Source organism: Cimex lectularius, unplaced genomic scaffold (genome assembly GCF_000648675.2).
Source record: "Cimex lectularius strain Harlan isolate CLEC.00 unplaced genomic scaffold, Clec_2.1 scaffold188, whole genome shotgun sequence".
NCBI lineage: Eukaryota > Metazoa > Arthropoda > Insecta > Hemiptera > Cimicidae > Cimex > Cimex lectularius.
Window position 1 is genome coordinate 1053386 of NW_019392882.1, and position 24467 is coordinate 1077852.

At 34.9% G+C, this 24467-nt stretch overlaps 1 protein-coding gene across 4 annotated transcripts in view; it reads left to right on the top strand.

Annotated features, from left to right (window-relative positions):
• The window catches only part of LOC106674383 (protein gustavus), a 380850-nt gene that overhangs the window by 110924 nt on the left and 245459 nt on the right, over nucleotides 1-24467 (top strand). The gene's annotated exons all lie outside the window — the stretch shown is intronic.

Here is a 24467-nt window from a genome sequence, read left to right on the forward strand (position 1 = left end):
CGCTGATTTTTGTTGGTTCGGACGCGTTTCGGCATTTCACCGTCTTCAGGGATTTGGTGATTTCTGGAGTCTCCACAAAAACCCAAACGCCCAAACTTGGAAGATGACAGAATGCCGAAAATGTCTGAACCATCAAAAATAAGTGGGAATAGGCAGACCAAGATGATAGGTAACTATCAAACAGTAAGGAATTACTTTTTTTAATTTTTAATTTTTTTATTTTACTTACTTTACATATGAAAGTTGTATCATTGGTAAAGGGTCCTCCTGAGATAACTTAGAGACATAGATACAGCACTAGGTGGTCGTACAGAAAATAATAGTAGTGATATATATATATATGTGTGTGTATATATATGTGTATATATATATATATATGTGTATATATATGTATATATGTGTATATATGTGTATATATGTGTATATATATGTATATATGTGTATATATATATGTGTAGNGGACCATGGACAATATGAACTTTTTTGTTCATTTTAGGGTGAAGAATCTACTGGAGAAGTTTGTAGCACGAGTAGCAATTCACCCTGTATATATATTCACAAAATGCTTAATACTCACCCCATTTCAAGTATTTTTAATAGGTTGCCCTATTTTTCTTGTCTGTCTATAGGTAGACCTGTTATAACAATTTTTTAATATACATTTTATTTTGTTATAAAAGGTATATTATAATGAACATCCAATTTTGGAGGCTCCTTGAACTGAAAAGTCTGAACAGCTTTTTTCCAAATGAAATTTTACAATATTCTTATACAAATTTTTGAATCGTACCTTTAATAAACCACATACTCCGACGAAACGTCAACCAGGAAATAACTGCATGGTTGCTATTTATGAGTGCCTTAAGGTAAAAAAAAGCCTTCTTCCTGAGTTATGTATATGCCTTAAACAATCAGATTAAGCGCAATTCGGGTTTTTTGGATATATAAAATAACGGCTAACGTCTTTAATAAAAATAATTATGTTGATTACACTTTACGGCTTATTTATAGCTAGTCAATAAAGTTCAATGTAGTTTGGCGTGGAGCGCCACATCCAGGGTGCTCAGTAATACAGCCCATTGCTGATAGAAAGCGCTCAGTCCTTGATTCCCTTTTCTTCAGACGAAGGAAGAATGTTTATTTTTCTTGTTATTTTTATAGTGAAATAATTAATTTGGGTGCAAATTACATTTAGAATGCGATACAATAACTACAAATATCATATGAACATATCTAAAATTAAATAAATAAATGAAAATATTGTAGGAATGTTTGCTTGGCTTTTAGAGCGCGGCTGTAAAACCACAAAGACCTTGGAAGGATTTTTCTTTTGTTTCTTTTTAAATTTTTATTGAATTTAAGTACGAGAAACTTTCTTATTTACAGAATTTGAAAATAACAAATTGTCCCATTATTTTGACAAATCCAACAGCTTTTGGCTAGTATACAATATTGACGAGAACTAGTGCCAGGATAGAATATCCATAACTTCGAGAAATTTTGAAATACCAAAAATATGAATTTTTAAATTTCTAATGTACAATTAAAAAACAGAACCTAGTGATAAATTTCAAGAAATTAGGATTCACGTGGTACAACTTACAATTGTTAACACTAAACCCTAAATATATAAATTTTATTTTCATCACCGGAAAATGCTTTGCACCGTGAAAAAATGGGTCTTGGAAAAAATTTAAATCTAAAAGGAAAACGTTATTGTAATTTTTAAAGATTTTTTGACGAATGGAAATTATTATTGTTTACAAGTTTTTAAATGTTATTAATGAACAAAGTTATTGTGGTGGTTCTTTTGTTATAAGTTCACTAATTTCGTGGTCCGCTTGACCAATTAATATATTACGATTAATTAAGGTTTTTAGTTGAGATAAAAAAGTCAATGGCACGAGCGGGATTCGAACCCACGATCTTCGGCTTGATACGCCGCTGCGCTACCACTTGAGCTATCGTGACCTCGATCCACTCGGACAACCAACTTTCCATCTCAACCGCAATTTTGTTATAAGGTTGGTGTGCTGACAGCTCCAGTTTGTCCACAGTCCAAGGGGGTATTATTCTGCATTAGCGAGAATCTATCTCTGATAGTGCCCTTATTACACTTAAATAATGTCTGGTAAGGACCTCCCAGTGGTTTATGCTGTTATATAATCCCGAACAACGACCAACTCGAAATGAGCGTTGAAGGAAATACCACTGCAGAACATCAGTACCACAAAATGGCAGCATAGAACCAACCAGACGATGTAACTATCGCCTCATCTCTAAAGAGAACTATCTCCTAATTTTTTATAGTCCAATTAACGTGTTCACGTGCAAACCTTTCCATTTTGTGGGGCGTAGTGAGAAAAGGTGCTCGAAGGTTAAAATCATTGAGCCTTCTTACAGTTCTACTAGAATTGAAAATAAGCGACTTCTAATATCTTTCCCAGTGACGTATGATAACGCAAGAGCATATTCCAAATGTACGTGTCGTCTTTCTCGTCTGTACATCTTGGTCGACCCAGTCCAAATCTTCTGTAATGAGGCCCTGTTTCCCTGAATCACTGAAGAACCCTGCCCATTGTCGAGTGATGAACCCAATCACCTGGCGACATCGCTTTGTCTGTACCATACGTTCAAAACACATATTACTGTTAGGGGAATATCCCGATTAACATGTCTTTAATAACAGGAATTCATAATTACTAAAGTGAACATTCATGTACTTTATTTTAAACTAAAAACAGCTACTGGTACTACAATTTTATTCATCAGTTCATCAATGTATGAAGCAGCATTATAGATTGACGGCATTGGTTGCTGGAAAAGGAATAAAGTTGTAGTATTATTAAAAGATAGGCAAGTTTTTTTTTTTGCTAGGATTTGGTTTCACTGAGCTTGATCTTCCATTTCTTGAGCCATTTTCCCAAATATATGGCCCGGAAGGTTCTGGAGGCCGCCAATGGGGGTAAAGGACGCTACGACGCTGACTTGCCGAACAACCGTTTCGAAATAGTGGGTGGGAGAGGCTGAAAATAGAAAAATAGTAAAATAATAGGTATACTGGAAGATAATGCTGGAATATTATGGAATATAATGATCCAACGCTTTAATAAATAAATATGATGATAATTAAGATTTTAAGGCGTGTCATGCCTTGGCTCCACACAGAGTGCGTGTAGGCATGCCGCCGGACTTAAGAAGAGTTCTCGAACACGGTAGCGAGTTTCAGAGTCCCCTGTTCCGATTTTTGGGGGAAATTGGTTTTTTTTTATTGTATCAAATATGATTTATGTGTTGTATCTATGTTTTGTCTGAGTGCATGTATTTATTAGGGTGAATGGCGAGGGGTGAGGGTGAAATATAACGTCATCATCGCCCCTTGAACGTTGAGAGCGTATGAGTGTGTGTGTTCGGGGTCGATGGCGGAATATTTATAAAAGTACTCCATCGACCCCAATCTAGATTAGTTTGAGTATAGGTCGGTGGAGGAATATCAAGTACTCCAGCGACCAAACGGAATGTGTGTACTGTATGGATGTATTTATATGTATGAATGTAGTGTTTGAAAGGGTAAATAGAATGTAGACATAGTTGGGGGCTGAAATGACCTAGATGTCGGAAGCCCCAGTAAAAAAAAAAAGAAAAGATTTTAACAAATTGGAATGGAATTTCGAACTTTTCAATTTGTTAGGGACCATCATACAATTTTTTTTTCAATTAAAACAGAACTTTAAATTTTATGTACTAATTAACGTTTTTAACGCGCTAGTGATGGGGATATAATCAATAAAAGCAGGACCATAAAACGATTTGATTCTGTTATAGACTTTCAATTCCTCTTTTTTGCCTAATAAATGGCTTGCTTTTACATTTACCAAAAACCAGTACCAAATAAAAATTCCTTTTGATAATAATCGTGAAATTCGAATATTGCTATGATTTTTGTCAAGGCATTTTTTCAAATGATACAAGTTTTGCATGCTTATTTTTTTATTTCTTGAAAAAATATTTTCTCTTTTATTTACAAATTGAATAAAATTTCTATATTTGTTAGAAAGGAAAACCATTTCTATTTTTACTGCAAATAGGCAAAATTTAAGTGACAAATGTTTTGAATATCGTTGTTGTTCTAGTGGGAAAATTGATCATTTGGCCTACCTACTTGTGATAAATTGTCCAAGTATTTTAAGAAAACTAATTACAACCGGTCGGTTAGTGATTTTTAATTGAAAAATTAGCATACCTGTCATTAAAATTTGGCTTGCCAGATGCCCCATTGTTCAAAAGACTGAAATCAGCTCAAAAAAAAGTTTCAAATGTTTAGAAAATAATTCATTACTTTCTTTATGGTTAACATTGAATAAAAACAGTTTTAACATTAATTATACCATCTTCGACTTTAATGAAGACGTAACATATGGTTTTAAAAAAATGTAGGAACTACAGTCAATGACCTAGCTAGACCACAGGAGAAGGATCAAGCCGATTGCACCGTCCTAAGGGTCAAGAAAAGTAAAATAGAAGGCTGCAGTGCTTGGGGAACATAAAATCCCCACTAGCTCCATCATCATCATTATGACTTTAAGTTGATAATTGGTCTTTGACTGTTGTTGCTGCAAATGCATTTCCTAGGTTTTCTTTGTGTGGAGCGGTTGTTCGGATTCGAAGACAATAGGGCGGTTCTTCCTCATCGCATAATCTGCAAATGGGGGTCATCATTGAGTATACCCATGTAATGTAGATGTTTTTTTAGGTGCCAGTGACGAGTATATATACTAACACTCCTTTGTTTATCCCTTTCTAACTGGAGCAATGAGTTTCCCAGTTTTGATAAGGGTTCTTGTATTAGAAGTTAGGTGTGTCTGGCTCTTCTACTTTTGTTTCTTTTGGATCCATTCTAAGATGGGGCATTCCGTGTCTGCTTTTGACATCCCAAGTATAGTGTCTGCATTTTCGTTAACGAAAATTCTGTTATTCCTGACACCCTGGATATCATCAAGTGTTTAAGAGATTATGGATGCATTCATATTGACTATTTTTGATATGATCCTTTTACATGCCAATACTTTAACGGCTGCTTAGCAGTCCGAACTGATGAGGATTTTTATTGAGTTGTTCCTTCCTTCCTGGTCGTACAAACTGTAACTTTACTAGAATTTACTAAATAGCACATTATTTTTTTACTTTCAGTACGGTTATAGTTTTCATGAACACTTCTACTATTTAAATTATTGAACATATTTAAATTATTTACACACACTGAATTAACTACGTGTAAACCTAAATGTATCGTATAATTCTGAAATATTTTTTTCGAGTGACCGGTCATAAATATGTTTCAAAATGAAATCGAGATACTTGAATACAAGTATATGACTTGAATATTTACATATTTATTTAACTTATTTTTTACACTAATCAAAATAGAACATGTTTATATTTTATCAGAATTTATCTCTTTTTTTGGGTGATTGCTGTTCTTGCTCGATTATATTATTTACATAAAAACCCATTATCGAAACTAAAAGAACGATGAAATACGAAAAGTATTCTTGCCACTTATACTCGGAAAATAAATAGTTTTTTTTAAATTGTAAAATTAGATTGGCGCAGTTTACGTAAACTATCCAATGACTTGACCTTCTTATAACGTGATTTTATCAATTGACTTAATGCAATTATTCTTTAAAACCATTTTTTCAGCTGTCGTTGATCTTCAAAGAACTAATAATATCAGTTTGTACCTTAATTTCTACGTAGTCCTGCTTAGGAAGAATATTTATTTCTTAAAGATATGTGTAGTGTTCGTTTTTCTTTAATCTTTTTGAAGCTTCCTACTTTATATTTTACGGTTGTTAATTATTGACGCAATCCTCTTAATTTCAAACTTGATGTATAATTCGGCCAGCGGAGAAGGAGCTTTTCTTTCCTTCACGGCCGTCGGGTTCAGATTCTTGTATTACTCCACGAGATTTGCAGTTAACCTAATTTAAATATAAATTCGAATAATGACCTTTAAGCAAAATTAATTTTAATCTTGTTAATTTTGAATTTGAATATTCATGAGATGGAGTTTCTTGTTTGTACAGCTTCTGAATTAAAGACGCCTCCCACCCAGGGTGTGCACTGTTTGTCTTTTCTTCACGTCCTCCTTGATAAATAATATAGTTAACTGGTCTTAACTGATCTGCTAGCTGCTGTTGAATAATTGCTAACCATGACATCTTGTAATAAACTATGTGGAACGTGTCCTATCAATAAATATATCTTTTATCTATAAATATTTAAAACGAAGAAGATATAAAAAGAGGTTCTTTGGGGGAAGGGTCAGTAAGAATAACAGTGTAAAAAGCTAATCTTAATATTAATGTTTCGAAGACTCAATTGATGCTTAAAGTCGTTTAAAATAAAATTTTGTCATGCTTATTCCTAAACCACCCAAACTTAACTTAATATGCCTTTATATTCTTCTTCCGACTTGACCTATTCTTCCTTTTACGTCTAAAGCCCTTTAACTCTTTTTAAAACCTTTAATACGAACCAGCAAGGTTTTAGATTTGGTGGCACCTTCTTCTTCTTAAGTGAACAAAAACTTGATACTTTTCTAGATATGGACCATTCTTTCGATGTAATCTGAACCAGACGAAATAATCTCACTCTCTGGAATCAGTGTTGCCCACAGTATTATCCAAACACGAGTGGAGTGAGTGCGAACTAAATTAAGTCCTCACTCTCGAAGGAGAGGACATAACCAAAACACTCCCCAAGATAAAATGGTCCAAAATCTTGGGGTTTGTGAATAGGTCCAAAAGGTTTATGCAGGACTCGTGAGCCGANATATATATATAAGTCCTCACTCCCTGGAATCATTGTTACCAAGTGTTACTGAAACAAGGGGTGGAGTGGTGTACAAATTAAACTAAATAACCTCACTTCCTGGAATCAGTGTTGACAAGTGTTACTCAAACATGGGTTGTAGGGAAGTACGAACTCCCGAAAAAAGTGTTGCCCACAGTGTTCCCCAAACTTGGTGTGAAGGGAATAACACGATCAATTTTTTCATATTGTATAGATACATTTGTTTATAAAGACATGAAACAATCATCAATTAGATACGCGGTAATGGGACAAAATGCTGTGATTCAAAATGTGGATGTTTGCCTTCGAATTTGAGCACAGTTAGCAATCACAATTTTGACCAATGAAATAATTTCATATTTTTCGGTTAGTTAATTTTTTAATGTATAGAACTACGACTTGATCACGATCCATGTCAAATACACGGAAGTATAATTAATGACTAGGAAGTTGTTTATCTATTCTAGCGAGATAGAAACAAATTGTTATTCCCCTTAACAGGAGTTTATAACAAGGTGTGCGGATCTTGTTTAAATCGGCAAATGAGCATTTAAAACTGCACGGCTACAAAATGATAGTCGTTATTCTCGACCCCCATCAGGAATTCATTATTCCATTGTCTGTATTGTTGCATTGTCTTAAGATTTTTTGTGTCCAATCGTCCTATTGTTTTGTACGCTTATATGGCATGATTTAAAATTAAATTGTTCAATTTTCTATTTAGGTTGACGTCGGTGGAACGGTTTGCCCATCTTGGGAGTTTTAAAGCGTTTTTCAAACAGAATCCCCATGGTAACAGCCATGATCGTCGGACCCTCCGCCACGGGAATTCATTACGATTTTAATACCTCGAGTTTAGTATAGGACAACCGACCTTTTTTCCTTTTTTTATCCACTCCGCCCGGTATCTCTTTTGTTATCGATGGAATTGTATTCGCTTCTCTGACAACGGATGAAAACATTTGATCGCTGCTATGAATTATGATTCCACGGTAAACTCGTCCATGAATTCAGACCTACCGATCAATACTTGAGCTAATTCAATTCAGATGCAAACCCACATATCAGTCAATGTAGTCGCTGAATAATAATCAATAGGCTAAATTAATTCGTATACCTTGCCTACTGCAATAACTGAAACAATTATATTTGTAATAGTTGCACTTTCAACGTTGTAAATTTCAAATGCCACGATTAAACATTGCTATTTTGAATTGGTGGGTGCTTGAATTCGATGGCAAACTTTCTATTTTTGAGTAACGTTATTTTATACAATTATCTCATATATAATTTATGAATGTTGAGGTTTTTCTCAAATATTAGCATGTTCCAATATGTACATTTCGTAATTGTTTTATTTATGAAATTTAGTACTGTGTGCTCACATTCGATTCAAATTCGGTGGTGAACTTTCTACTTTTGAGTCATGACCTTTTCTATTATCAATTGCTACCTACTTTACAATACAAATTATCATTTTCCTTAACTTTATTAAAAAAAAAAAATTATATACATATATATTGGGTTGTCCGGAAAATAATGCAGGATTTTAAGTTTTCATTAAAAAAAATCTATATAAAATATTCTGTTTACGTTTACAGGATTACTCATTTGTATGAATGTCNCCAATATATATATATATATATATATATCATTACTGCTCACATTGATTCAAACTTTGCCATTGGCATTCTACTTGTCAGTTATAATTTTTTGTAACATCCACCAATATCTATCTATTTTATAATATTTTCATTCCTATCAATATTTAATCATATATGAAATTATATTTCATAAATATGTATGTTATTTTGGTCACTGTCTGCCCATATTGATTCAAATTTTGTTCCAATTATGTATGTTATTTTGGTCACTGCCTGCCCACATTGATTCAAATTTTGTTCCAATTATGTATGTTATTTTGGTCCCTGTCTGCCCACATTGATTCAAATTTGGTTCCATTTTAAAACATTTTCTTGCATTTATCAACATATATGTACGTATGTATATGTTTAATTATTAATATTTCATAATTATGTATTATTTATTTACTTGTATGTTCATATTCGATTCAAATTCGGTGAGGAATTATAAGTATGTCGGGTTCGAATGCAGGGCCGCTGGATTCGAACACGGGACCTTACAGTGATGTGCGCCGTGTCAACGCCTAAACCGTTGCGGCCACCGACACCCCTCCCACGATTTGTTATAAACCGAAATATTAATACATTTCATTATTATGTATTATTGTCTTCTTAAATTCAAAGAAAAATAATCACACTTTTATATAGCTTTAGCTCTCATTTGTAGATAGATCTATTTAGCTTAGTTATCTTACAATAATATACATATATACATGGTGTCCTGTGAACAGACTTTGATAATTCAGGAAGTTATCCTAAATAACAATTTGGCGTAAAAAGTCTAATTCTCAATTGTATTCGAGATTCACCTTTCAGAGATCTTCACTTTTTTCTTCTAAGTCCTCTCATAAAATGTTGAACCTACTGTAAATTTGATTACACCACTAGAACGAACATTAAAATCCCTATGAGATTCAGCAGTTGAATTGAAATTATTTGCGACACGGAGTGTAAACTGTCGTATTTGATCTGTAGAAAACTTGTCTTTTGGGATTAGTCTGTTTTGCGGTTTCACTTTAGTATAGTCTTTACTGCAATTGACTGTCTGCAAACCATGTTCAGCTAAATAGCGAATTCGGCTATTGGTGTGAAGTGATGTACGATGCGAAAAGTCACAGTTTGGAGCTGGACAAAGAGAAAAGTGTGCTCTGTATATAGAATGGGGTGCTGACGGATTAGGACTTTGCAAAGGAGACAGGCTATTGGACGTAAGGAAGTGGTTAAAAAAAGTAAAGAAAATATGTGACGACTGTTCAGTGTATCTCTGAGCCCGGAACAGGTTGTTATGATGAGTAACATTTCCAACGACCCGATCAGATGATGACTCACCCCCAAGATGAACTATCCGTTATAATTCTTCTGACCATGTAATTTATCTGAAGCTTTCAACAATATAACAAATCTGTTAAATGGTTCTTCATTTCTGGTGCTTTAAATCTTTGTCGAACAAATATGCCAAATCTTTTTTTCACAAACGAACAATACTCCAACATGACTGACATGACCTTTGATAAAAGTTTATCTGCTACGTGATTTTGTATTTTGTCTACTTAATAACAGATAAATCTCATAAAATAAGACAGTAAAATTATGAACAATTGTTTCTTGACGTGATAAAGTTTACCACTAATTAACAATATCTTTTCTGAAGAAGTGCTCACGTATCAAACTATTTTACCTCGGTAAAATTTTCATATTGGTATAATTTCCCCTCCTGTAATCTCTACCGAGTTTTGTAGGATTAGGCAATGAAGGAGATCACAGGCGTTGTGGCGATGGCGAGGGTTTCGGGCTTATAAGTCATTAGTTACCTAAGCGTTACCAGGCCAAAAGTATATGCAATGTGCTTATCAGCTTAAAAGGGGTCCCCTTTTAAGTTGCACAAACTTTTCGGCGATGACGTAATTTTATGCAAACCTCATTAATTAGGAAATTAATTAGTGGCGATTTCTCCGTTTAAATCTCAAGAAGCACCAAAAATTTGAAATTCAAGCGTTTTCAATATTTCGAACAGTCGATTAAATTGAATTGGCAAAATTAGCTGCCGTCGAGGCTGGGTGTGTACCCATGTTTGGTATTGATCCGGTAAGCACGATAGGACCTACAGACCTGTCATTGTCCCATTACCGCTGGATGACAGTCCGACATTACTCTGGTTTGGTAGCTTTGATCAATCATAGATATAATTGATTGTTACACTTTATGAGAAACTATTGACCTGAAATACCTTACAAACCTGAAATAAATTGCCAATTTCCGAAAACTGATACGAATTGTGCTTAACAATCGTTTATCTCCTCTGCTGAATATGGCTCATAAATATATATTTACCCTGAATGAATTTTTGTCATCTTTTAAGTTGTTTTTTTATGTATTAGCAATTTATAAGTATAGTAATTTATGTCATACAGGACAGCTCAAGTACTCATCGGTTTTTGCTGAGTACAAAACGACCACACCAGCCATTTTCTTTGATTAAAGTAACAAAACTATTATGTTGAAATGTTCATCAGTACTATTAAACTTCAAATAGCAGCGACATGTGGCACTAAGGGCGAGTTTATACACCTCCTACGCTCCCTGAAGCAGCATACTGTCCATTCCATGGGTGTTCACCACGGGTAATTAAAGAAGTTGATTACATGAGAGTTTCAGCTGGCAATTATTCAATTGTTAAATCTGTAGCGGATCGTTTCAAAATGGAAGCCCTTCCATTGTTCGAGGTAACTGAAGTAAAAATACATAATTCCACTCCTTAGCTAGTTTCGCTTCCAATTTAGGGGATTTCCTAGAGGGGGACATTATAACTGCCACAACAATCCAACAAATGTGAGTTTTTCAGTTACTAATTGTTATCAACTCACTGTCTTTAATGAGAAATAATAATTCAATTGCACTGACTTTTCTTAGACCTGTAGCTAGTTCTCTGTAGACTCTGAAGAAGACGAAATACATCGTCGAATGCTCGGCATTAGTACAAGAACATTTGTTTTTCTGACAACCCTAATTCACGAGACTATTACGTAGTAATGGCTGGTCGATCGCATATTAGATATTAACGCATAATCGTTCTAATGATACCTGAACTTGATTTGTTTTCAATCTTCCTCTCTTGTAGACACTATTTTCCTTATCGATTGAAAAGAAAATAGAAATTAATTTTTGTTAAAAAACACAAAACATTTCCATTTTCAATGCAATATATCAATATTTATACAGAAAATATTAGCAGTTCAACATCCCAACAAGACATTACCAACATCACGGGGTTGTTCGATTCAAGGTAACTATGGATCGGTAGTTTGGTGGACGAAAACTACAGCAGTACAGTCCTCCTTATGTACCCCAACCATCCTCAGTACTGCTCAGCGCCTAGCTTGCCTGGGCGTTTCAGTAGCAATGAGAACGCGCCCACTGCTGCTCCGGAAATTATCTTTAATCTAACACCATCCCAACCAGGACGGCTAGTGCCATACAATTCACAGGCTAATGTGAAGCTCCTATAGCCTTAAAGGGAACAGTTAAAACTAAGGATTGAAAGAAAGGTATCTCGGGATATATCTGGTTTACAGATTGCTCCACGGTCGAGTATGGGTCAGAAGGTATAGAACTGTTGCCAAGACTGGAGAAGTCAAATAAACCTTGGGCAATATGCCACTGGTATTTCAGGCGGAGGCAGCAGTTGTATTAACAACAAAAGCCATCTACTCGAACAACCTCACAGTAATGACCAGAGCCGTTTGAGATTGCATTACGATCCTAGTTTGGGGAAATCAAGACAATCGCCCTTGTTGATATACACCATGAGCAGAGGGGCAATGTGCAGGGCGAGAAATGGGCCAAAGAAATCTACCATTCCTGGGCCCTTTTGCGTTACGAAAAACGTAAATTCCTCTGACACTTGGTTAATATAAGTCCTCAGTTCAATGGGAATGTATTCCAGGACAGAAGCTGATAAAAAGTTTATTTAAGGGCGTTTCGGAAATTAATTTCACAACTACCAAACCTTGGAGGTGTTAAGACCAAAATGATAATGGGACTTCTGATTGTATAGACTCTGCGCAGCAAATCAGATGTCCAGGAAGAATAAAAAACGGTTGAACATGTCCTTCTTTGGTATGAAGGCTTTTACTTTTACTGCTACTCTTGGGAAGATAGTTTTCGAATCTGATTAGCCTGATATTAACGACGAGTCCTATACAATGATGGGGATTGCACAATAGACCAATATTGGTCGCAAAGTCCTAAGAAGCAGACTCCTTGTAAATCTACTTCGCAGGGTTTCAAATTTTTATTAAATCAAAATACAAAGTTCAGATAATGATTTTCCAATTTTAAATCATATACATAGTTATATCGGCATACATGCCATCAAAGCTTTTACTGGCCTGCTAGGTACAGTATCGTTTTGAGGCCAGGCCAGAAAGAACTATGTTTAAAGTTTTTTGAAGATGAATCTTTCATTTCCTTGCTTTTAGTTCAAATCTTGAAATCAACTGAAGCCTAGCAGCATAACAAAACTTGTAAACAATAATAATTTCCAATAATCAATAATACCGTCTATATTTTTATATATTTTCATTTATGACTCGACTTAAGTATTCTCAAAAATGCATTTTTCACGATGAAAAGCACATTCCGGTGATGTAAAATTAATATGAGGTTTATATTTAAAATTTTTGATACTACAAATTAATGAATCCCAATTTCTTGAAATTAGTCACAAATCATTCGTTCATAATTGCACATTAAGAATATAAAAATGGTTATTTTTGGAATATGAAAATTCCTCTCAATCGAGAAAGCGAAAAGGTTAGACCGAAAATAAAAAGTCTTTTTGATCGATTAGCCAAATACCTACTTCGCGACTGAAAATGTGCCAGTTTTCAACGTCGGAATTGGGTGAACAGGAAAATTTTTAGCCTTTAATTTCCTGAACAAAAGGGTAAACCCTTCCATTATCTCCATGTCGTATCTTTATTTTTATTATTCCCCTCGTTAATATTGTTTCCCCTTCGGCGGCAATAAGACCGCCGGCTTCATCCTCGACCCGGGCGTAAACAAGTCTCGAGGTTGGCCAAGACCAATTCCGAATAAGGTCGCAATTTTCCCTTATCCTACTGTTCCGGGGACATAAAACTTTTTCCACCGAGGCGAAGCTGATCACGTCTCGGAGAAGAACTTCACAAACAAGTCGATACCGAATAAATCTCTTTTGTCCGTTCTATTAGAAAAGTTCCTTTTAGATTTTATACAATTTAATCTCTTATGCTACTTCTTGTAAATATTAGGTTTATTTTCAACATAACTTGCCGTACAGAGTTTTTCAATGTTAGAACATATTTTTTAGCCAATATTTAAATAGTTGTAGGTGTTGACAAAAATACTAATTCTTGTATTCTTACGAATTATAATTTTACTTAATCAATTGAAAATTAATGAGGGCAGTGTAGATAGCTCTGAATGTCTAATATAATTTTTTATAAACTTTATTGGTTCTTAAGATTTATTATTTGTATTGTGCAGATGGTTTTATGGTCTGAGAACAGTCAGAAATGCATTTTTGCACCCACTATTACTAAAAGAACCTTTGACAAATTTAACGGTTTAAAAAGCGGACGTGTTCAAAAATAATCGCGTACGTTTAGCGGAAGGAGGACGCATGAAAATAGGGTCCAAACAGTTTTATTGTTTTATTTTTATTTTTATACCAGTTGTTATCATACAATGGGACAATCGAACGTTTCAACCTTCAAAAGTCTTTTCTTCTAGTAAAATCTGAATTACGAGACCTTGAGGCGAAATACACGCAAATACATAAAACACGGTTTTTGCACTAATCATTTCGTTTGCCCCAAATATGAGCGGTAATTTCCGTCTCGCGTGGCCTTTTAAAATCTGCCGGCTTTTCGAAAACGCCATTTCCAAACACGTCCGACGGTTTTATTGCAAAATTTTCATCCCGTACCGGATTTAATTTAATCTGGTCGCTTGTCAGTCGTACACTTTGGAGAAAGAGAGAGGCAAGACCATGGCTCTCAAGTGGTGCAACTTTTTATCTGGACTCCGTCTTTCTCCTGGCGTCGGGTTCCCACGAATCCCCTATTTCTAAATACAAACCACGAATCAGGCGAGACTTTCAAAGCTCTAATAGATCACGGACTCCCTTTATTGATACTTCTGCTATTGTTCGACTCGCATTTTAATTAAGATGAGAGGAGAGATGGGGTGTTAAATGAAAAGAGTCTTAATTCCCTATAATTTCACAAAAATCACATCTTTCCTACCGGACTAGAAAACTGATGATGTTACTACACACAGCACATTTTGTTGTTTGAATTTTGTCCTTAGAAATTGACGAAGTTACTTATACACTAAGCACATTTTGTTGTTTGTATATTTCCCATAAAAACCGATGGATGATACTACACACTAAACACATTAAAAAAAAAAATATTTTTCATGATAACTTATGTTACTGTACATTAAGCACATTTTGTCGTTTGAATATTTTCCCTAGAAAATGGTGGTGTTACTACACACTTCACTCATTGGGCTGTTTGAATATTTTTCATAAAAATTGATGATGCTATTATACAGGAAGCCCATTTTGTTTAATATTTTCCATATAAACTGATTATGATGCTACACATCAAACATATTTTTACAAAATCCATATAAAACTTACGATGTTACAGTTTTCTTCACTCATTGAGTTGTTTGATTTTTTCCTCCATAAACTGAAAATGTTGTTTCATTAATACACATTTTGTTTTTCCCCATAAAAACTGATGATGTTACTACATCTTGCATACTAAGTTTGTTTGATTTTTTCCATAAACACTGAGTTGACGTTATTATACCCTACACTGTGTGTTGGTTGATTTTTCTCGTACAACAAACGATGTTCATACATCCTACATATTTGGAATTCTTTGATTCCCCATAAAAACTGATGATGATGTTTTTGACCCTTGGATAATTTCGATTACCTACTTCCTAAGATATGTCTCACCATCTTTAATGGTAAGGCTGATCAGTTTTAAGCTGGGGGAGGCATGGCATACCTCCTCTCTTTTGTTATAAAACACAAAATACCAGGAATGAATACGACTAGAAGACGAAACGCCAAAAACTGCTAGAGAAGGCGGCAGAAATATTCGCATAAACACAAAATATGTGACTTTGGCTAAATTGGACCATCATTTTCACCACCACCATCATTGGCTAAATTTTAATGTACCATTTAACTAGACTATACATTTATTTAAAGAATTAAAAATATTTGAGCTTAACATAGGTATTTCATTTTGCCGAACGTAACTTACTTAATCTCAAAAGTCCATTTTATTAAGAAACAAAGGTCAGTGTTAATTAATTGCGCTATGAAATATGTTAGAAATTCTAACAGAAATGAATAAAAACTCAATGTCTCCTTTTTTATGAGAACGACATTACAATGATTAATAATTTTTTACACTTTGATCAGAAATATCTGAGAAATTGACTACAGCCATAATTTTATGAGTTCCTGCCTCTGTAGCATCCTTTGATTAGACCACACCTTGCCTTCCATCTTAATTTTATGTAACTATTTTTTTCTTGATTTGAATCATTTATCAGTCTTGTCATTATGTAATGGCATTATAAATTACGATAAAAAAAAACAACATGATGTATTATTATTGCTGAATTAAGGGAACCGAAAGTTGGGCTGGTGGAAGTAAGAACAGTTCTCGGGTCCAGAGATGATCCGAAAAAAATCCCGCTATACCATCGTATACTATAACTTTTCTCTTATTTAAAGAAAGTCGATTTTAAAATGCCACAGATTCCCTGCAGTAAAAAAGTAGAAGTTATGCAAATAAAATCTGTCGGTCAGAAAAGTAACCTACACATTATTTAAAAAGGTTTGTGAATGTACATTTTTATCGACGAAGAAAAATGGTCGAGGCTGTTTATTTTTAAAACGTTTCTTTCATAGCTTGTTTGGTTTAGAACTAGACCGAACCTATGAAATAATTGTATATTATATTGCATAAAAACGTGCGTGTTTAAAGCCCTCACCTTTTTGAAAATACATTATTGTCTGATTTTAGCCAACTCTTTTACAAATATTAAGTATTAAGGGCATTAGGTCGGTGGGGCAATATCTGCTAGAATGAATTGGTCTGGTGAAGAGTTTCGTACTGCTTGAACTAGGAATAGAAATTAGGTTGACAGTGGTATAAGTGTCTCAAGTCTAAATTTCAAAGGGATTGAGAAGTGCGTCTGTACGTTAAAACAGTCGCGAATCATTTTCAAGCGCTAAAGCAAGGATCCAAATATCATTCCTGTGGGATTAACTTTTAAAAATATAAGAGGGAATAAAAAAGTTCTTAAAGAATGAAAATACATTGAATTGAAAATTAATAGGAACATTCCATCCAGGATATATTTCAAAGTACCCTTGGACTCCAGTTTTATATTTTCCAGTGCGTAAACTTTTCCCTTTTGGGCCATTGCTAGGAAGTATTCTGAAGGCACAAGTTAAGTAAGGCGGTACCATTGGTGCTCAATTCCATTTCAGTGTTGTCTGTGTTTATGAGTGCGATTGGATTTAGTTCCTTTATGTGAAATCTCGTAATTACCTGTACCAACGCCTAACTCCCACAATTTTTCGGCAAAGTACTTTGACCTTTGTACGTACGATGTTTCAGGTAACATTCGTTGGATGAATCGTTCAACCGGCTTATTTCCTATTTGACGTTGATCTCACTGCTCGTGCGAAATTTCACCACGTGCCTTGTTCACTTTCCCTAACTTGTTTAAGCGGTGATTCAGATTAGGCTGTGACAATCCTGATGTAACATTTAATGGTTGAAGAAACAAATTTCGTGGAGCCCAATTGTTCACTACCCAATGTACTAACGTGTTCAGGAAGGTTATTACCTAGGTTTTGAATTAAGTTTTGTGATTTCAAGTTTGTTATTAATAATAATTAATTGATTTTTAATTTATAAAAAAGTGTTGTTTCTGTGATAGCATTTTTGATCATTCTTTTTACAAAGTACTTTGCTTCTTCACGTCGGATTATTTTATGAATTACATGCATTACAAGTAAATAACACGTGGAATGTCCAGCAAAGCCTAACATTAAATGTGTTATTAAAAATCAGGTATAAAGCCAATCTGAAAGAAAACACTCATTTCCTTTGTCGAGCAAGGACTCTTCATCAGGACTTTGAAACTTAATTTATAAGCTTAACAAAATTGAACATATATTTACAATATTGAAACCTATGGTTTCAAGTATATTGAAATTATGAATTGAAATTCATGAACAAGATCAACATTCGTCTCTTCTGTCATAGAATAATAAACTTCATCCGGTTATTCTTTCACAATTTTAGGCCTATACTCTTACCCAATTATTTTAAATCATAATAATGTTATCAACAATATTCATAAATTTAAATATACAAGTTTCGACAATTAAAAAGTACATCATAAATAATTATACTTAAAAAACTGTTAATAGTACAGAATATAACTGAATAATGAAGAAGTAATTAATATTTATTCAAAAAAACTTGGACATTTTAATATTACAATGTATACAACGCCCAAATCTTGTGTTAGTTTGATAGGTTTTACTTTTAAAAGTTTACGAAGAATGGTAACAGAGCGTCGAATGTGCTGTTAGTCTCGAAATAGCCCTCTTGCTTCACAAAACCTCTCCACTTAACAGACATAACTAACATACGTTAACATACATAACTCGAGGCACAGTTTACTTGCACCCTGATATCAGAAAATGGATAATCTTTTTAATTGAAAACATTGAGTTTATTATTATTTCAATTAATTAATCTTAATGTAGGGTTGAGATAAAAAAGTCTGTGTCACGAACGGGATTCGAACCCACGACCTTCGGCTAAATACGCCGCTGCTCTACCACTTGAGCTATCGTGACTTCGATCCACTCAGACACCAACTTCCCATCTCAACTCATCTTTCGAATTTTCCCTCCTTTTTGCCATTTTTCAAATGCCATGTAATCTATTCGATTTTACTTATTCAATCCATTAGAGTTCGCGGTCCGATGACTAAATAGCTCATTTCAATTAATTAATCTTTACGTAAGGTATTGGTCGAGATAAAAATGGCATCGAACGAAAAATAGCAAAAAGGAGGGAAAATTCAAAAGGTGGGGTTGAGATGGGAAGTTGGTGTCCGAGAGGATCGAAGTCACGATCGCTCAAATGGTAGAACAGCTGAAAGTCGTGGGTTCGAATCCCGCTCGTGACACTGACTTTTTATACCAACCATTGTTGTTGTAGATAGCTGGTTAATAAACTGTTGTATACGCAACCAGATTTTTTAAACCTTACTGTACTGAATCTATTATTTTAATGGTTTCTTCAGTACTGTATAGGAGGCATTTCTTCACCTATTCCTGTAAAAGTATTAAATATTTATTCAATTATGTGCTGTTATTGAAATAATCGCATTTTGGTCTTTCGGTTTTATCACAGGGGTGCTTAAATTCCTAAATTTGAATCTGACAGGTGTACCTCCCTGGGGTCAACATTTTTTATTTTTCAGTTAAACGACCCGAATAAAAATAAATCCCCCTCCGTCTAGCACATATTTTTAGTGGTTTCGGTGAGTCAGCATGGCGATTCCGCATCTGCCGTCGATGCCGTATTACGAGTGATGATGATGATCTTCCGAGAATGAAAATCCCTCATAGCTGCATGCTTCTTTCCGGAAGAGCCATTAATGCGGAATGCTCCTGCCTTCAGGCGGATCATGATACGCCTGAGTGCCTCAGGACCCGCAAAAGAAATGGTGATTTTACTGCAACCTGAATCGAACCTTTAAAAAATATTTTATTTTACCTTATAGATTATTTAAATTAAAAAAACAAAAGAAAAATATGAAGCATAGTTGGCCAGTGATACTATTATGCTATCATAAAACCATGTTGTTTCGGCTGTTATTTCAACCTTCAAACTGTCAGGATGAGCATTCACGTTACTAACATGTAGCTAAGAATAGTCCCCTTCGTGGGAAAGCTAGCACGTTTAACGCCCACGAAGCAAATGGTTTGTTTTAGAAAAAAACGGAAGCGGTGGCAACACAGTTGACTGTACACAGGAGTGCTGCACCTGTCGACCCAAGCCGAAATTTATGCAAATTTATTTAAACTGATCCGTTGGAACTATTTTCTAACTGCTGGAAGTTAATATTGTAACCTTAAAAATAATTATATATTACAATCGGAACTAAGTTTTTGAAATTGAAAGATTTTTGCTGTGCATACTTACACATCGTAGTTCGAGGACATCCAACTTATAGGCTTTTATAAGTAAGAGTAGCGATGGATTCTCTTTTTATTTTCGTTTATAATCCCATGCGCACTTCTTTGAGAAAATAGAGGATTAATTGGTTTTGCACCTCGCCGAAGACGAAAAAGGACAACGGACAGTTTAATCGGTTTTGGTCAGTACTCGATCTATTGAATTCCGGTTCTTCAGACCCGGTCTTTAATAACCACGTGCTGAAGGACATCCGGTCAACGGGTTCAAACTCCCGGCTAGAGAAAGAGAAGAGTTGAAGGAATTTCATAAACAAGAATCCAGAGCCTGGAGGACCTATAATCATTTGAAATATTGCATCGGGACTTCGTTCTGTCAGATGGCCAAATCGGATTTACCCAACGTCCTACTTTATCGGGATAACCATTGATTGATGCCTTGGATATCGATTAATTAGATTTTACTTTTAATAAGATATTGTGATGGTGCCAGGCGAAGAAAATTAATATTCTTTCTATTGCACTCATATATCTGTATGTCTTTCTCCATCTTTCGGTTTTAAATAAATGCCTGCTGTTTCTTCAGAGTGAAGTACAGACACATTTGTTAAATGGGAGTGTAATTTTAAAAACTCGAAACACTAAACTATAATTTGGACCTGATTAAACTAGGAAAAAATTAGACACATTTCTTTCCCAGGTACGAATTTATTAATACAAACATAGGTTTTCCTGTTTATTGGTTCTCCTTTAAATAAATTATTTATTTATATACAATTAACATTTGCAAACTGCATAGTTGCCAGAGAGGTTGCTAATAATATCGCAAATATAGGAGCGTCCGATTGCCAAGAGTCGGTCAAACTGCACTTTCTATAATTTAAACAATTCTATAAACTTGTCATTTTCTTCTTGGATTTGCTATATTCAATTGGTTGAGCGAACACGGCGTAGACAAATACCTGGCCCGCACGACGCCCTGGTAACTCCTGTTTTACTCGAATTCGTCGGACCTTCGAATATAACACAATTGCTTCACGAGTTTAGCTCTTGAATTTCGATCCGTGTCTGTTATCGGTCGATTGGTCAAGTTTTGATAACAGAAATAATATTGGGTGTAAATAAAGTTTAAGTAATAGTTAATAGCACTGTTATCAGATAGGTTTTTTCGTGTTTGTAAAATTGTAAACTGTAGGTTTTTCTAAACGAAACGTGAACAATCAGTCGGCAGTGAAGAATCTGACCTGAGGGCCATCATCTGCTTTGAAAGTTCAGCAGCGTCAACCAATATTGGACAAAGGACGCCTTGCAGGCTGATAATTCTTTAAAAATAGCAACCGTCAGCTGTCAACCGAACCCTCCACCCAATCAGTTCTGTCTCGTTTTAACTCAACTGCAAAAAGCAAAAAATATCCTCTTTGTAAGAGTTGTATTTTGAACAAATTCTTTGTTTTCAAGTGATAGAATTATTGATCAATTTTTTTCCTTGAAATGGTACATTAAGAATAACAGATTAATTTTTTACGCGGTTTTTGTTAAAAAAAAACATGATTTTCAATTTAACGGGTTAAGCTTTTCGGAATTTTTTTAATTTTGGCTCTACTTACCTATTGGGCAGTTCAACACTGTAGGAGTTGGCAAAGTGTACAAGGGCCAAACATATTAACAGTTCCAACTTTCGAAGCGTGTTTCTTATTTCCTATAACATTGGAAAGACTTTCCATAAAACGGGAGTCAAAAATGATAGAACTAAAACTTCTTGAAACTTATATACTATCCAAACGATAATTTGAATGTTCGAGCAATAACATTTTTAATAACCAATTAAATTTTAGACTTACAATGTTACTCAAAAATAAACAAAGGTCTGAATGGTATGAAATAATGTTTCTAATCCTACATTGAAACATCAAATAATTTCATCTTCTATTGCAGAAATTCAGGGAAATGGCAACAATAATATGAAAAGAAAAAGGGAAAATTGCCAGTTATTGTTAAAAAAAATTATCCACCTACTTTATGGGATACGATTAAATATATTATTTTCAGTGCTATTGCTTCTTGACTCGTGTAAGTTTAATTGTGCTGTGTATTTGTCATTAGTGTTACAAATTGTGTTAATCGCAGATTATAGCAAAAAAAGTTAAAACGGATAAGTTAATTATTTAATATTTAGACTTACATTTATAATTTTTATATTTCAGTATTATTATTTGAACTTTATATATACTTCATTGGGTCAGTTTTGATTGTTTCTCTTCTGTACACGTATTTTTTCGGGGGGTCTGTTCGTCGACTTAGTAACTTGCCTCACCTTGCTTTTATAACCTAAATACTATCCTTTAATACTGTTGATAACATCCTGCGATGATGTACCATGTGCCTTAAGGCTGCTTAATACCTTAGTTGTTACGATGAGCAACTTTCAACTTCGCGTTTTTTTATGAAAAAAATTTCGCTCCTCTAGTAGGAAGATCTGGCGATCTTTAATTTTTTATTGAACTTTTGGAAATTAATTATAATAATTAATTGGGCTTATCATAATTAATTAGGCTTTCCACAAGTGGTGATAAGATTCTGCAACACTTGTACATACGTACGTTCGTACATACATTGTGGCCGAACTTAAGTCTGGCTCTCAGTGTATTTTATACTCCGCTGAATATACATCAAAATGCACGCCAATAAATACTTATACACTAACCAGAAACATTATTACTATATGTGCAATTAAAAATTTAGGAGGCAATGGGGTATTTGATGTTACGCTCTTTCATTCTAAACATAATTTACTTAAAAAAATGCCTAATTGGTGGGTCTGTGGGATTACTCTAAATTCCGCCATAAACTACAAGCTAATAGCAAACTACATAAACTACAAGCATAACCTACAAACTAATAAATACAATAATAAATACATGCATTAAAGATGGGAAAAATCACATGTGGAAATCCATGAAGTGCGTCCATATGCATTTATCCACTTCAGGTACCAAATCAAATTTTCGCTGCTATACTGACATGTCTTTGAGATTCATGGATCACAGCATGCCCTGTGGGGCGCCGCATGAGCGGCATCTCCATAGTCTTTTCTTAATTAGGGGAATAATGCGTTAGTCTGGTGTGGCCAGTTCGTTATCAGTCATCACCATGCTTTTTTTTCTGTCCATGTTTTTCATGTCTCTCGGTTTGACCGACTGTTTTACCTCTTTTTTCCTGGAGTTATCTGCTGGTCCTGGATAGTCATGTATAACAAAACAAAAAACAGTCCTAAGACGCTGCCTCACGGACCTTCGATAAATTATGGCCTAAAAAATAAATAATATAAAAAATACTGCATTTATTTCTTTTCTATTCTATTTCTGAATAACTTCGTCAGAATTTTCATTGAGTCGTGTAACAACAGTAAATATGGTTGGTCCGTTGATTGATGAGCTTGCAAATGCGTGCTGTAATACTGTTCACAAACAAATTCACAGGGGATAGACCTTCGGGCAAGCATTCATCACCTCTTGTTCGCTCACGGCGTAGGCGATCGCCTCCGCCAGTCGTGCATGAAAATATATGATCGATTCCACTGCGGTTTTGGAGGTGATCATAGGGAAGGTCGGATGTAAGAAGCAGGTGTACCGCGGTTCGGTCGTAGGAGGTTAATAACTCCGGTTCGACCTTCGGGCCATATGGCAGAGCGACATCCGCCAGCTACCTTTCTCCTCCGAGCCCTCAAGGTTCCACACGTCGTATAATTTGGAGAATTGTCTAAAAAATGTTTTCTCGGTATATATGTATATCTATAGGATATATTACACATAATTTTTTCCCATGTCGGAAGCCTTGTAAGATATATTAATAATATATGGTTTTTAATGGACATATGGTAATTTCTCTACTGGGATTCCTTATCTCTACCCTTATTTGGATAACGCTTGGATATTACGTGCTCCGATTTTGGTAGGAACATTGCCGGTTCTCCCGCCGGCTGTAAGAGGTGGGAGGCGGTAATCAAAAGAGGTATTAATCTGATTAGGCGTTGAACCCGAGAGGCTTAAATGAGAACTTCATCGTCACCTCCCATGCGATAATCATCAAGACCCTCATCCACCCTTTCCTGAACTCCTCCCGAGAAGTACGAAAGAAGCCTCGGTTACATGCCCTAACATTTCTCTCCCTAGTCAGCGTGTCGACGACTTTTTACTACATAACAACCGTGGCGTTATTCAAATACCATAAAGTACATCTGACAACTTAATTACAGACGTGTACGATGTATGACTGGTGCGTGCTGGAAGCACGGAAAACAGGGAGGCGGAAAGTTAAGTAGCGCATGTCTGACACCTGGGGGTTGTTCTGCCATTCAATAAATTGTGGCACACAATGTTTTTCCCCATATCTCTTTTCCCCGCCCTCCATGCTTATGTTTATTCCGTTCATCCCAATTGCAAACACGTTATGATGTAGCAAATATTTGTGTTCAATTTTATACAATATTATGTTTATATTAAGATTATAGCTCCCTAAATCATTCTAAGAATATCAGTATCCTCGTCAATTTTGAACTTTTCTGTAAAGGTTTTGATTTAATGGATAGTAAATAACAAAGGGAGGGTAAAAAGGTTTTTTCGTACTGTAGTAGCGAATAGATTGTTATTTGTACCGTATTAATT